The sequence below is a fragment of the Diceros bicornis genome, chromosome 2, assembly GCF_020826845.1.
Source record: "Diceros bicornis minor isolate mBicDic1 chromosome 2, mDicBic1.mat.cur, whole genome shotgun sequence".
In the NCBI taxonomy this organism is placed as follows: domain Eukaryota; kingdom Metazoa; phylum Chordata; class Mammalia; order Perissodactyla; family Rhinocerotidae; genus Diceros; species Diceros bicornis.
This window is the reverse complement of record NC_080741.1, coordinates 58752472-58766851: the sequence shown is the minus strand read 5'-3', so window position 1 is coordinate 58766851 and position 14380 is coordinate 58752472. Positions and strand designations below refer to the sequence as shown.

Sequence of the window (14380 nt, the reverse complement as noted above, 5' to 3'; positions counted from 1 at the left end):
AAAACATTTTCAGGGGTGATGGAATTAATGATTAGATTTTGAATTCAGGTGACTGTAGTCATAGATTCTCTTGTTCTCCTATCCACATGGACAAATATTTGGATTTTCCAAATGGTTTTAGTTTTATAGTTTTAGCAAAATAAATGTCTTATGAACAAAAGTTCAAAATTATTAAATAACATGAGGAAGACATTCTCTGTCCTGACCTTGTGAATTTATTAGATTATAAGAAAATATATTAACTCCTCATTTGAATTTGTTGCTAATAGATAATCAAAATATTTTGCTGTTTTAGGAAGTAATGACAGAGACCATGTTTTTACCAGAAAGAAAGTAGAATGGCGAGTATAGATTGTCTAACTACAGCTTTTTTCTCTTAAATGCAAGGGCTTTCTTTCAGCACCCTACTGTTTTACTGTGTTTCTAGCAGCATAGCTCCAGGCTATTTTAAATAATACATTTCTCTGACAAGCTTGGAAAGTCACATAGCAGAAAAAATTTTCTGCTTCTAAAATTTTCCATTGTCAGAAAGGGAGAGGCATTTTGTTTCACAAAGATACGTTTACACATCAAGAGTTTTTCATAAGACTCCAGTTGGAGTCTTGGCAGCTGGTTTATGAATTTAATAATTATTTCTGGGCCGCCACGTGGCTTGGCGGTTAAGTGCGCGCGCTCTGCTACTGGCGGCCCGGATTCGGATCCCGGGTGCGCACCAACGCACCGCTTCTCCGGCCATGCTGAGGCCACGTCCCACATACAGCAACTAGAAGGATATGCAACTATGACATACAACTATCTACTGGGGCTTGGGGGCGGGGGGGAAAAGGAGGAGGATTGGCAATAGATGTTAGCTGAGAGCCGGTCTTCCTCAGCAAAAAGAGGAGGATTAGCACGGTTGTTAGCTCAGGGCTGATCTTCCTCACAAAAATAAATAAATAAATAAAAAATAAATAAATAATTATTTCTTCAACATCTTCCTGCGTCTCTCATGTCCCCTGGATGATTATACTGTTCAGGGGGAGGTCATGCATCTGTGGGTTAGTGGATACCTTAGAACCAACAACGGCTCTGCTTGAGGAATCACTCATTCATTCAGTCAACAAATTATTGAATTCATGTTATTGTCAGGCAGTGTGTTAGGCATGGGGGAGTCGATATACCCTGAATCTGTACACTTCTCCCCACCCTCACGACCTTCCTAGTCCCAAACCACCATCACATTTCCCCTGATCTACTGTTAGAGCATCCCACTGGAATTCCCCGAGTCTTCTCTTGTCCTTTTCCAGTCTAGTCTCCACACTGCAGCTAGAGTGATCTTTCTAAAAAACAGCTGGAGTTCCCATTGTACCGAGGATAAATTCCCAAATCTTTAATACTCCTATGTGCTCTGGTGTCTCACTTCTCCCTTCTCATCTCATACCACTCTGCCCTGAGCTCACCATCTGTCAGCCACAGTGGCTTCCCAGCCATACTGGCTCCTTTTCAGCCAATACTAACTTTCCCTTCTTCATACACTTGGTGAGGTCTCTTCTTAGGGTCCTGTGCACAAGAAGTGGTTTATATCCCTATTTCTTTGCCTTGCTAACTCCTACTCAGTCTTCTCATCTCAGCTTGTGCCCCTTCTTCAGAAAGACCTTCTTTGATCTCCCCCAAATAAATGAGGTTCATCTCTTATGCTCTTTTCTGGCACTCTGCTCTTTTCCTTTGTTACAGCTATAACAGTTTATAATTATATATTTATTTGAGTATCTGTCTTTTTGGGTAGACTTTGAGTTCCATGAGGACAGGGGCCTTGTCTGTTCTACTCAGCATATCCCAGGACCTAACACAATGCCTGGCGCAAAAGCTCTGAAATATGGAGGAGTAGCCAGGAGTGGAGAAACGGACTGAAATGAATAAACAGGACCCAGTCTCTGTCCTCATAAAGTTTACTCTGAAGGTGAAAGATCAGTTAAAAGCAATTTAAATACATCTTGATAAATGTTATAATGACATAAGAGCAAGACCTATGGGGAACATGTAAAATATTAGGTAGAAGTAAAAGCATAGACTTGGAACTAGGCAGATCCGGAGTCAAATCCTGCTTTACCTCTGTGAGACTTTGGGCCAATCCTAACCAATGGGACGAGAGTAATAATACCTACCTCATAGGTGTGTCATAAGAATTAAATGAGAAAGTTAACATAAAGTTAATAATGGCTAACATTTATTAAGCACTTAAAATATACTGGGCATTATTCTAAGCACTTTGATTGTTTTAACTCAATTAATCCCCCAAACAAGCCTGTATGGTGGTCATAATTATTGCCTCTATTTTACCACAGAGGAAACTGAAGTCCAGAAAGGTTAAGGAATTTACCAGAGGTTATGGACCTACTAACTCTTAGAGGCGGGATTCAGACTTGTAGTCTAAATCTAGAACCTGTGCTCTGCACCACCACACCGTTCTGCCATACTTGTAAATGTTGTTTTTCTTTCTAACTATACATATGTACATGTGTAGTAGGGGTGTTTTATTTGACTCTTAGTACAAGGAGAAAGTGCTGTCCTTCTACATCTTGAGGGGCTTCCCATAATACAGTGTGATCATTAGAGTCTCAGGAAGGAAAGGTCTTTTATTCAGAGATGTTTCTCTTCCTGTCTTTACCCTTTTAAGAAATAAATGCCTGAGAGTTAAAGGAAGAATTTTACCCAAATCTTTTTGGTTTTAGTATTTTGCATCTCAAATGTGACAATACTTGTGTTACACGTTTTTTAAAAAATGAGAGCTAAGACACAACTTCTTTGTTGATTCTCTGCTTTGGTCCTTGCCTAGGCGTTTGGTTTTTTTTTTTTTTTCCCCTTTAACATCTAAAAATTGTATTATTCAGAATCCTGCACCTGTGGGTAAGGTGGTGTTGGGGAGGGAGGAAACTCCCCCCTCCTACCCTTCTTGTGTTCTTATGGCTGGACTAATAATAAAATCGACACAATACCAGATTAACAGGAGAAAAACTCAGTCTAATACGTATTTAACAGAGATTATAGAGAAATGATCCTCAGAGAGTAAACAAAGCAGGCAGTACATATGTCTTTTACACAAAGAAACAAGTTTGTGAGGAATGACAGGATGAAGAAACTTAGGTTTGGGGTATGTAATTAGTGAGGAATTTCAGCAGAGTTTAGGTTTGAGGTAGTAAATTAGCAAGGTTTCTTTATGCAGGCTTCTTGGTCCTGAATTCCCTAGCTCTGTGATAAGGATGAAGGGAGAGCACCTTTCACTTGGGAGATTTATTTCCTGATTTCAGGGAGAACAGAGAGCAGAGGGTCAGAATGCCTTTTTTGGTTGTTGTTTTTTGCATTGGCTGCTTCTCAAGTATCTTTAATTCAAAATAATCAACCTGCCGTTGTGGGATATTTTGGGGTGGCCTGCCCGGGGCCCCAACAGTGACTTCAGAGCTTCATAACCTGACCAGCAATTATCCACACACATTACATTTTGCATGTAGAATAAAGGAAATGTTTACTATACTAACACATAGTATATTTAGCAATCAAGTAATGGAATTTTCTTATATTTTTCTTTTTCGGTGTCAACTCACAAAAGAAAATCCCCTCCCTTGCTTTTAACAAATAAATCCTTCATTTTCACTTGCTTATTTCTTAGTATTAGTTGCAGTTTTCATTTCCATAGTATTTTGGTTTACGTGTGTCTCACTGTTTGACCTGAAGTTAAATGATTTAATAAACAACAGATTTTTAAGAGTTCTTTCATTTTGTAGTCTCTGTATCATCATGGCAGTGGGAAGCCAACGGCTCCCCTGTGTGGGTGGTTAGGTGTTTCAGAGCCTAGAGGTAGACATCTGGTGTACGGGAGGAACACCATGAACCTGAGCTCTTGGAAAAGAACCAATTGCATCTTGAAATAAAAATCCATTTCACTATATTTGATACTGCTAATCACACTAAATGATTTTGAAATATTACATTTTTTGACAGGAATTGTATTAATTTTACTGAATATTGTTGAGCTGCATTAATTCCTTTCTCTATCCTGATTTTGTCATTATCTCAATGAATTCTGAGAGACATTTTGTACTGTTAATGCCTCTAGTGAATTGACATTGTTTTTCTCCCAGCTCAGCTAGTGCTTTCTCAATATGTAAGATGAAAACACTGTGAAAGCTGGTGGTGGGCATCATGTGCTATTTGGAGAGGTTGGGATGCTTAGCCTTCACATCCTAGGGAATATTATTGCAAGAAAGTTTCACATGTTGAATCCTTAGCTGTTTGGAGTACTGCTTTCATTTGGAATCTGATAAGATAAATTCTTCACAAGAGAGAGGCCCCTAAAAAGGTCCCTAGTCCTTACAAATTTTAACTGATCCTTTGTGATCTCTTCCTTGCAATATTCTAAATTTGAAGTTATATCTGAGTAGAGTTTAATGATTTTAACCTAGAATTCAATCTAGGAGTTATGGTGCTCATTCCAGAGTTTTTGACTTATCCTTTTGTTCTATCCCCTCATTATATGCCCTTGAGCCAGACACTTAAATTCTGTCTCGGTTTCCTCTTCAGTAAATGGTAATGCGAATTTTTTTCTTTTATTTTAATTGCCAGCGTTAATCACTGATACTGGTTTTTTCCTAAGAAATATATGGAGGGTTAGGTCCATGTGGATCTCAAAGCTTTTTTTCCCATTTCTTTAAAATGGAAAGTTGAAGCCTATCTATCCTATAAAACAAAGCTTTGACCTTTAATTTAATGAAAGGTACTCTTATATCACCTTTTCTGTATTGTTGCTAGGGAGCTAGACAAAGAGGTCAGGAGAGAAATCTAACAGAAGTTTCAGGTCCTTTTTCCCTATTGAATTTTGCTTCTATCTTCCCTTCTTCAGTGACGTTGGAGACAGTAGACTCCTTTGAAACTCTAAACCAAGTAAAATGAATATGGCCTCACAGCTGCAGACTTGTTTTTTCACATATCATCGTCTTCCTCAACCACTTTAAAGCCACCAGAGTTAAGAGAATACCTAAATTTGATATCTTTAGGTCAGAATGACATTAGTGAGAGCTTTTGAGATTGGATCCATTTAACCAAGCACAACTCTTCCTGTGGAAAATTTACTTTCTTATCTTTTTGGTCATTTTGATGCCTTCCTTTGAAGAAAATAGTGGTTGCTACACAGCTCTTAAGTTATTTGTAAAAAAAGATGTATCCAAGTGTAAAGCATTATATCATCCAAAGAAATCTTTTATGTTACTGGGTGAATACATGTCTAAACGATGTGTTTAGAACTGGGTGAAAATGGCCAGTGGTTGCTCTTTTTTAAACCAGAAGTATTGTGTACTAAAGTGGTAGTGACATTGCAGGTTTCATTAATATTTTGAATGCATCTCATGGCTAATTCCAACTTCTATTTTTTCTTTTTAAAATCATCAGTATTTAAATCTCATTATTTTAATTATATCCAATTAAATGTACCTGCATAATCAGTATATTTTGTTACATGCATTAGTAAAGAGAGCACTTTAAGATACTTTGCATACTGGCTTTCATAATATATTAAATTTGCATGCCTTAAAATAGGTTTTATGTGGAATTTTAGATAACACATGTGAAAGGTATATAAATCTGATGCCATATTCTTTATCTATTAAATAAATGTTCTTTGAGAAACCTTTTCTTCCTGATTCTTAGTTTGGATCATTTTACTTTTCCAAATAATTTTTACAATACTCTTTAGAAAACCTAGATACATGCTGAAAGCTAAAATAAAGTACTAGCAAAAGAAGAATTGCACATATGCAAATATTTAGATGTGTTCTTACTCTGTAAAATCATGATAAAAAGCCATACATTTGTTAAAGCACCTGTACAATTAAATGATTGCCATATCCACTATCAGGGCACAAGTCAGGGTTCTGTGATGGGTCAGGTTGTAGGCCTGGGAGTCCCTGGCTCTGCCATTTATTAGCTTGATGACCCTGGGAAAGTTGCTGAACCCCTTGTGTGTCACTCCCTCATCTGTTCCGTGGGGATGATATTTATACCTATTTATTGAGTAATTATGAGGATTACATTGGATAATGCCAAATAGTAACTGTACAGTAAATATTAATTTATAATTTGTACATCTGTAAGCATAGATAAGGGTGCAGGGATATTTAATTTTTAAATTGCTCTTCTGAAACATTTTGAGACAAGTTGGGCATGTGTATTTTCTCTGTGAAACTTTCATGGTACTCATCCCTGAAGAGAGGTGGAAAAGCGGCTTTTCCTTGGGAGCCTGCTTAACTAATGACTAATGCAGGTTCTCTATCTGGGAGGAAGTGATCAACATAAACGTGAGAAGAGAAGTGACTCCCATCATTGGAGTATGGATGCTAGCGATTTATTTAAAAGACAACTGTAGGAACTCCTGGCATCAGAATCTTGGTATGAAGGCAGTTACAGGTGACCAGGCCAAATGCAGAACCACAGATAGAGAGGAATGTTCATCTGTGAAGAAACAGGACCTTGGAAAAATAGAGAAAACAGGTAGACTTCCAATGACTAAAGGCATAGGAAACAGGCCTTGGCTGTTTCCCACTGCCTGTGTTCTCCTTCACTAACAGGGATGATTGAGGATGACTCACAGCAAATCGAAGATCTTCCAAATGCTCTCCCTTCTTTGATATGGCAGAGTCAGGAGGATGTTTCTTCAATGCCGTTGATATGTAGCTCACTTTTTGTTGTCAGGAGAAATATTTCCTCTGGTTTGGTTCTCTTTCCCTCTCACTGTATTTTATTTTTATTCTGGCAGTTAATTATTTTAATTATTCAAAATAAAAATAATTTTAAACATCTACAAAATAGAATATAATATGCATGTTATGGGACCTATATAGTCCCCAATTATAAAATTCATAATAATTTAGGACATTTTCATTAGTGGAGCATTCTAGAACTATTTAATATGCAGGAAAAATTCCTTGTTAGCAATTAAAATGTATCATGGAACTTTATAAAATCATTTGCCTTTGATTAAGTTGGCCAGTAATAAATATAAGGAGAAGGAAGGGTGGTGTCTCTAGCATGCCTGACTTTTGTAACTTTTTTCCATAAATTGGAGAGTTTCTTATTTGAATGTACAAATATTTTAGATCTTTATTTGGACTCACAGAAATGACTTTGGTGAAATCAAATATATATAGTAACTCACAAAGATATCTTATGATAGCACTTATGTGTAAGTTGTTATGGCATTTATCCCATAATGGTCTTATTTATGCATCTCCACAACCAGCTCTCCACCCTAATTAGACCATGAGATCTTCAGGGGCCAACACATTTGGATCCTGATGAGGCTATCACTGAACTTTGAATTTCTAAGACTCATGTGTAAAAGACATTGCCCAGATGTTACATTAGGCAGCGGCAAAGTTAATTGGACTTTAGGTTGTTTACAGAGACCTAACATAGTAGCTGGCACATAGCGCATGATCAGTAAATGTTCATTTCCTTCTTTTAGCGATTTCTAATTCCTTGCATTGTTAGACTCCTTTACGTTGGTTTCAGTGTGATATGGTATACTTCTTTTGGGGGAAGAAGTGAAGATATGGATGGTTTAAAATTGGTAAGATGGTGATACTCACATTTAGAATTTCCATTCATAGAAATGAAGTTTTGGAGCTAGTGGAAAGAACATTCAAAATGATCTAAACCATTAGTTTTTATACAGTTCTGAGTCACTTCTGTTACTTTGAACAGAACAGTCTGTCCTCCCGTTTTTCAATCTCGTACACATTTTGGGATGAAAATGTTTATGTGTTTTGTATGAACAGAGGATGCCATTGCTCCCTCAAATGGTGAAATCCTCTGATATGGTTCTACCTTCTCTTTAAAACTGGATAGTAATAACATAGTCAAATAAAGCTCACATTGCAAATTTCAACTACATTTAAGTTCTCTGTTGCCAGGAACTCTGCATCTGCTTTTACTTTTTTAATGATCAGTATTTGGATTTTAAGTTTTAGATTTTGGTCTTAGGCAGTCTAGGGCCGTGGGAAAAACCATCCGATTTGCTATAGCCCAAGCTTCTTTATCCAAATGCACCACAAGGTTGGTGGTCCCTGGGCACCCTAGGCTTTTCTGGATCTTTTCTCAGACACCTCTCCTTCCATACCTCTCATTCTGCTTCTTCTCCTTGCCATAGACACCATGGTTGCTCCACAACCCACAGGCTCTTATGCCTTTGGTTTAAGTTTTCATCCAACCTAATCCCATCTCTCCACCTTTTGAAACCCTAGTTATTTTTTAAGGTCACACTCAAATGCATATCCTTTGTGAATCCTTCCCATGTCCTCCAGTTACAGTAAGTCTCTCCTTTCTCAGTGTTCCCATACTTGTGTACATGATTACTTTGAAGGTAAGGATGTCATATTCATCATCATGATCCCCACGGCACTTAGAAGAGTTCTGTGTGCATGGTGGGTCCTCAGTAGTACTCGCTATATTGTACTGTACTGAAATGTGTTGATATACTGTCGAAGTGGTTCTTTGATTAGAAAAAGATAGGAAAAGAAACAAGAATTAGAGTAAGAAGCAGGTGAACAGGGTTAGGAAAGTATCTGGCTTTCCTTTTTTCAACGCTTAGTTCCTGGAAAACTAGTGACTGAGCCTTAATTTAACCTTTTATTTGCCCTGCCAAGTATAAAGTGCATTTCTCTTAGCCACACCTCTACTGGCAGGATGGTAACTATTGCAGAGTGAGGAAAGGCAGGAGAACTTAAGTAAGGAGAAATAAATTCTCTTGACTGTTCTCAAAATGGTTATGTGGGTAGGAGTATATGCAAATAAATTTTTCAAGACCCGGACTAAAGCTAAGGAACACCACACTCTTAGATGAAAACTCTGATTATAAGCCCATAATAGAACTCCCAAAGAACTTTAATTAAAACCAAGTCTGCCCTTTTTTATTGGAACACATTAGTGATCTTACATTTTGTATCTATTTCCTACTTAAAAAGCTATTAGAATAAACTGTTTGAAACAATGACAGTGAGATGAAGTTCTCAGTATAGTTGGAGGTTGGTTGCATTTGTTAACAGTAAATAGGAACAGCTGTTCTGTTTCATATACATAGGTATTACCATTCCCTTTTTTCTAAGGTTAAATGCCATTGATTTATAACTTGGAAAATAAAATATCTTTTACCATTATTAAAATCATATATGATTATTGATATACCATAAACATAGTGATTTGTAATAAATATACAGATTGACTATATTTTAGAAATTGATATGTTGGCATAAAATTTTAAAATATTTTAGCAGCTCAAGTCTCTGTTATTAAAGGGGATTTACAAGTCTTATCCAACTCCCTATTTTTTTATGGAAAAAACCCTTAGATCCAGAAAAGGGATGTGACATTCCTCAGGACACAAAGTTTCTTGGAGGCAAAGCCAACACTAAAATCCAGAACTCATGACTCTCTATCATCTTTTCTTGATATCTTTGCTGCCTTTTAGTGCTTGAGTTGGAAAAAGGTGAATATGTAGTATAATTTTATAATCATGGTTTCTGACACTTTTTAAAAGTGAAGCTATTTCTGCAAGTACTTTGGACTCTCAGTTGCAGAAAGTTAATTCTGTTACTGTAATCCAGATTTCTACTTCTCCCCTCCCATTGCCCTCTAAAATTCTCTGGAAATAACTTATAATTCTTTCTTTGGGTCAGGATTAGCAAGGTAAAATACACTTGCTTTTTTTAAGGATCATTTGGTTGTTAGGGACAGAAATCTCATTAAATTATGGCAAATCAAAAGATAAGTATTGGAAGAACGTGGAGAGATCTTATGGAACCTAACAGCAAAAGTTGATACAGGCCTCTTGGGAGGTGATGGTTGTCAGCAGCTTCTCTGTCTCTCTCTGGCAGCTACTCTCTCTTCTCTCATTCTGTTTGTAAGGCTGCTGTGTGCTTGTGTTTCATCCTGTGGACCAGGCTTTCTCTGATTGCCTGTCACTGTGCATGTGGGCAAATATGGCTATCAGTGCATCCCTCTATGGCCCTTCAACTCCAATACTCTTCACTCTCTGACCGGGTTCAGTCTGTGTATCTTCCAGTTCAAAGATTTGAAAGAATAATCAGAATTTGTCCTTGGCCAATTATCAGCTTGAAGCCAACTGCTCCATCTTTGGTTTCAGTTTCGGAGGTGGGAAGCTGGAGCAGATTCCCTGAGAAGAGGGTGTGGGCAGGGCGGGAGATGGACTGGTAGACCCACTGCACTGTTCTTTGAGTGTAGATACTTGCCAGTCAACTTAGAACCTCTTTCTTTCTCAGTCACCTGCCAATGACATGATATTCCTGAGCCCCTCTAGTGATATTTAGGGATAAATGATAGCCAGAATTTTTTTTATTAAAGTCACATCTACTTTGATGCCACTCTTGTCCTAGGACATGTACTTCATTTACCTGGAATCCTAAGGTTATCTCAGTGGTACTGTGTAAACTGTCTTAGTTAATCAGGGTAGGCTGTGCTTCGTGCACTCAAGGACAAAGCCACAGTTTTTTAGTGCTTCTCAAGCTAAATAATAACACTGATGAGAATGGTAAGGTTTACTGAACGTCTACAATATGTTAGGCTTGTTTCATACTGTATTTACCAGGTTTGCTAAGGTGGCTTACCACAGTTGCCTATATTTCTGTCTCACATTGCCTGAGAGCTGCAGGTGAGCTGCAACTCTGCTTTAGCTATGAGTCAACTATGTGTCTGTTCTGTGTCTTGTTGTTCCAGAACCTGGATCGAACAAACAGCCCTTCTCTGGGACATGCTGTTCATGAGGCAGGGGCAGAAGAGCAAGAGTCTGAGCAGAACCACACAACTGAATTTAAAATTTCAGCTCAGATATGTGTGGCACATGTCACTTCTTCTTACATCCGTTGGCCAGCCCAAGTCATACAGCCAAGCCTAGAGTCAGTGGGGTGGGGGTGTATAAACCTCCTACGTAAAAGGGGGATAGTGAATAATTGTGAACAATGATAATATACACAAACACATAACATGCATTATCTCATTTATCACAGCAGTCTCAAATGAGGATATCGTCACCATCGTACAATTTTTAATTTAACAATTATATATTGAGCACCTACCATGTCCTAGACATTGTGCTCTTGAGTTAATAAGGATCACCTGGGGACCCTCACTATCCTTTGTCTTGTATTTTAACAATATGGATTTTTTTTTTTTTAATGTCGTGACTATTGGATATACTCATATTTTGTTGTAAAACAGTGGTTCTCAAATTTTTTGGTCTCAGGACTCCTTTACACTCTTAAAAATTATTGAATACCCCAAAGAACTTTTGTTTATGTGGGTTATATATGTCAGTATTTACCATATTAGAAATTAAAACTGAATAATTTAAAAGGTATTTATTATTTAGAAATAATAACCCATTACATGTTAGCACAAGTAATTGTAAATAACTATAGCATAAAATATATTTTCCAAAGCAAAAAAATACAGCAAAGGGTAGCATTGTTTTACATTTTGGCAAATCTCTTCAATATCTGGCTAAATAGAAGACAGGTGTATTCTCATATCTGCTTCTGCATTCAATCTCTTATGATATAATACATCATGTCACCTCTGGAAAACTCCACTGTATATTGTGACAGAATGAGAGTGAAAGGATAAATAACGTCTTAGTATTGTTCTGAAAATAGTTTTGACCTCACAGAGCCCCTGAAAGGGTCTTGGAGACCCTCAAGGATCCTTTAACCACACTTTGAGAACTGCTATTCTAAAGTATATTCTGACAGCAAATACGTAACTTCCTCAGTGCATTTTCCTGGAGCATCACCTTTCTGTTAATCTATTTTATAAGTTAGGTAACTTTATTAGGTAGGCTAACTGCTATAACAGATAATCCCCCAAATCTCAGTGGTTGAACACAGTAAAGATTCTTTCTTGTTCATATCATAATCCAGTTCAGGTCAGTGTAGGGGCTCTGCGCCCCCACCCCTTCTCCCCCTACCCCCTGCAGGCTAGGGACCTAGGCTCCTTCCATCTTCCATCTAGGGCCTTGGAGTCCTCTACTGGATCCTCCGTATTGGTCCTCAGACAAAGAAGGAGAAAGCCTAGAGAATCACATGGGAGGACATTTGAGGTCATAGTTCTGTGGCCAGAACTCATGTACCACCCATAACAGCGTTGGAGGCTGGCTGTGTGCCCAGAAGTAAAGGAAACGACTGAGTTGGGCCAAGACAAAGCATCCTCTACCAGAATAATCAACTAAGGTTCTAATAAAAAAGTTAAAAGAAAACTTTATGATTTGTTGTCAGCTTTTTTGCACTTATGAAATTTAAGTGGTACAGTGCAAAATAGTAATACCTCCTGCTTTGAGAAAAGTTGTAGGGACGTGCAATCTAAAATTAATTTTAAAATATTTTTAACTTTTTATTTTGAAATAATTTCAAACTTAAAGCAAAGTTAAAAATAAAATTTTGTATGTACACACACACAGATATGTATATACACAATTTTTTCCCAAACTATTTGAGAGTAAGATGCAGACCTCATACCCCTTTACTGAATACTTCATTGTGTGTCTACTAAGAACAAAGACATTCATTTACATAACCACAGTACAATTTTCAAACTCAGGACATTCGACATTGATGCAATACTATTATCTATGGTATAGATCTACTGTCCTTTATAGCAATTATGTTTTTGGTCTAGGATTACACATTGCATTTAGTTTTCGTGTGTCTTTAGTCTCCATTAATTTGATGGTTCCTCAGCCTTTCTGTGTCTTTCACATCAATTACTTTTCTGAAAATTGCAGGCTAGTTATTTTATAGAATGCCCCTTAATTGAGTTTGTTTGGTGTTTTCCTTGTGATTAGATTCAGTTTATATGTTTTTGGCAGAAATACTATGAAAGAGATGTATCCTTCTCAGTGCAGTTTATCAGAAGGCATATGATGTCAATATACAGGAGATGTTAACTTTGATCACTTAGTTAAAGAGATGTCTGCCAGATTTCCTCATGGTAAAGTTACTATTTTCCTCTTTAAAATTAATGAGTCATTTGTGGGGACATACTTTGATACTATGTAAATATCTGGGTCCTCATCAAGCTTTCATTCACTAGTTTAGCGTGATGATTCCTTTTTTTTTTTTTTGGCTTATGGATTTTTTTTCTTTTTTTTTTTTTTTGGTGAGGAAGATCAGCCCTGAGGTAACATCCGTGCTAATCCTCCCTTTTTTTGCTGAGGAAGACCGGCTCTGAGCTAACATCTATTGCCAATCCTCCTCCTTTTTTTTTTTTTTCTCCCAAAGCCCCAGTAGATAGTTGTATGTCACAGTTGTACATCCTTCCAGCTGCTGTGTGGGACGTGGCCTCAGCATGGCCGGAGAAGCCGTGCGTCGGTGCGCGCCTGGGACCCAAACCCTGGGCCGCCAGCAGCGGAGCGCGCGCACCCAACTGCCAAGCGACGGGGCCGGCCCTGGCTTATGGATTTTCAAAATTTTTTTATTGAGGTAACATTGGTTTATAACATTATGTAAATTTCAGGTGTATGTTCCAGGTGTATGTGATATTTCGATTTCTGAATAGACTACACTGTCTTCACCACCAAAAGTCTAGTTGCCATCTGTCACCATACAAATGTGCCCTTTTACCCACTTTGCCCTCCCCACAGCCACCTTCCCCTCTGGTAATCACCAGTTTATTCTCTATATCTATGTGTTTGTTTGTTGTTGCTTTTTTATCTTCCACATATGAGTGAAATCATATGGTATTTGGCTTCCTCCATCTGACTTGTTTTGTTTAGCATAATACTCTCGAGGTCCCTCCTTGTTGTCACAAATGGCAAGATTCCATCTTTTTTTTATAGCTGAGTAGTATTCCATTGTAAATATATACCACATCTCCTTTATCCATTCATCCATTGTTGGGCACTTAGGTTGTTTACAGGTCTTGGCTATTGTGAATAATGCTGCAGTGAACATGAGGGTGCGTATGTCTTTTCGAATTAGTGTTTTCATGTTTCATATATGATTTGCAAATGTCTTATCCCACTTGGTAGGTTGTCTTTTTGTTTTGTTGATGATTTCTTTTGCCTTGCAAAAGCTTTTTAGTTTGATGTAGTCCCATTTGTTTATTTTTTCTTTTGTTTCCCTTACCTGAGGAGACATATTCAGAAAGATACTGCTAAGGCCGATGTCAGAGAGCTTACTGCCTGTGTATTCTTCTAGGTGTTTTATGGTTTCAGGTCTTAGATTCAAGTCTTTAAGCCATCTTGAGTTAGTTTTGTGTATGTTGTAAGATAGTGGCCTACTTTCATTGTTTTGTGTGTGACTGTCCAGTTTTCCAAATACCTTTTATTGAAGAGACTTTCCTTTCT

General features: G+C 37.6%; 1 protein-coding gene across 8 annotated transcripts in view; it reads left to right on the top strand.

Moving 5' to 3' along the window:
* Nucleotides 1–14380, top strand: part of CFAP20DC (CFAP20 domain containing) — a 226793-nt gene that overhangs the window by 15019 nt on the left and 197394 nt on the right. The gene's annotated exons all lie outside the window — the stretch shown is intronic.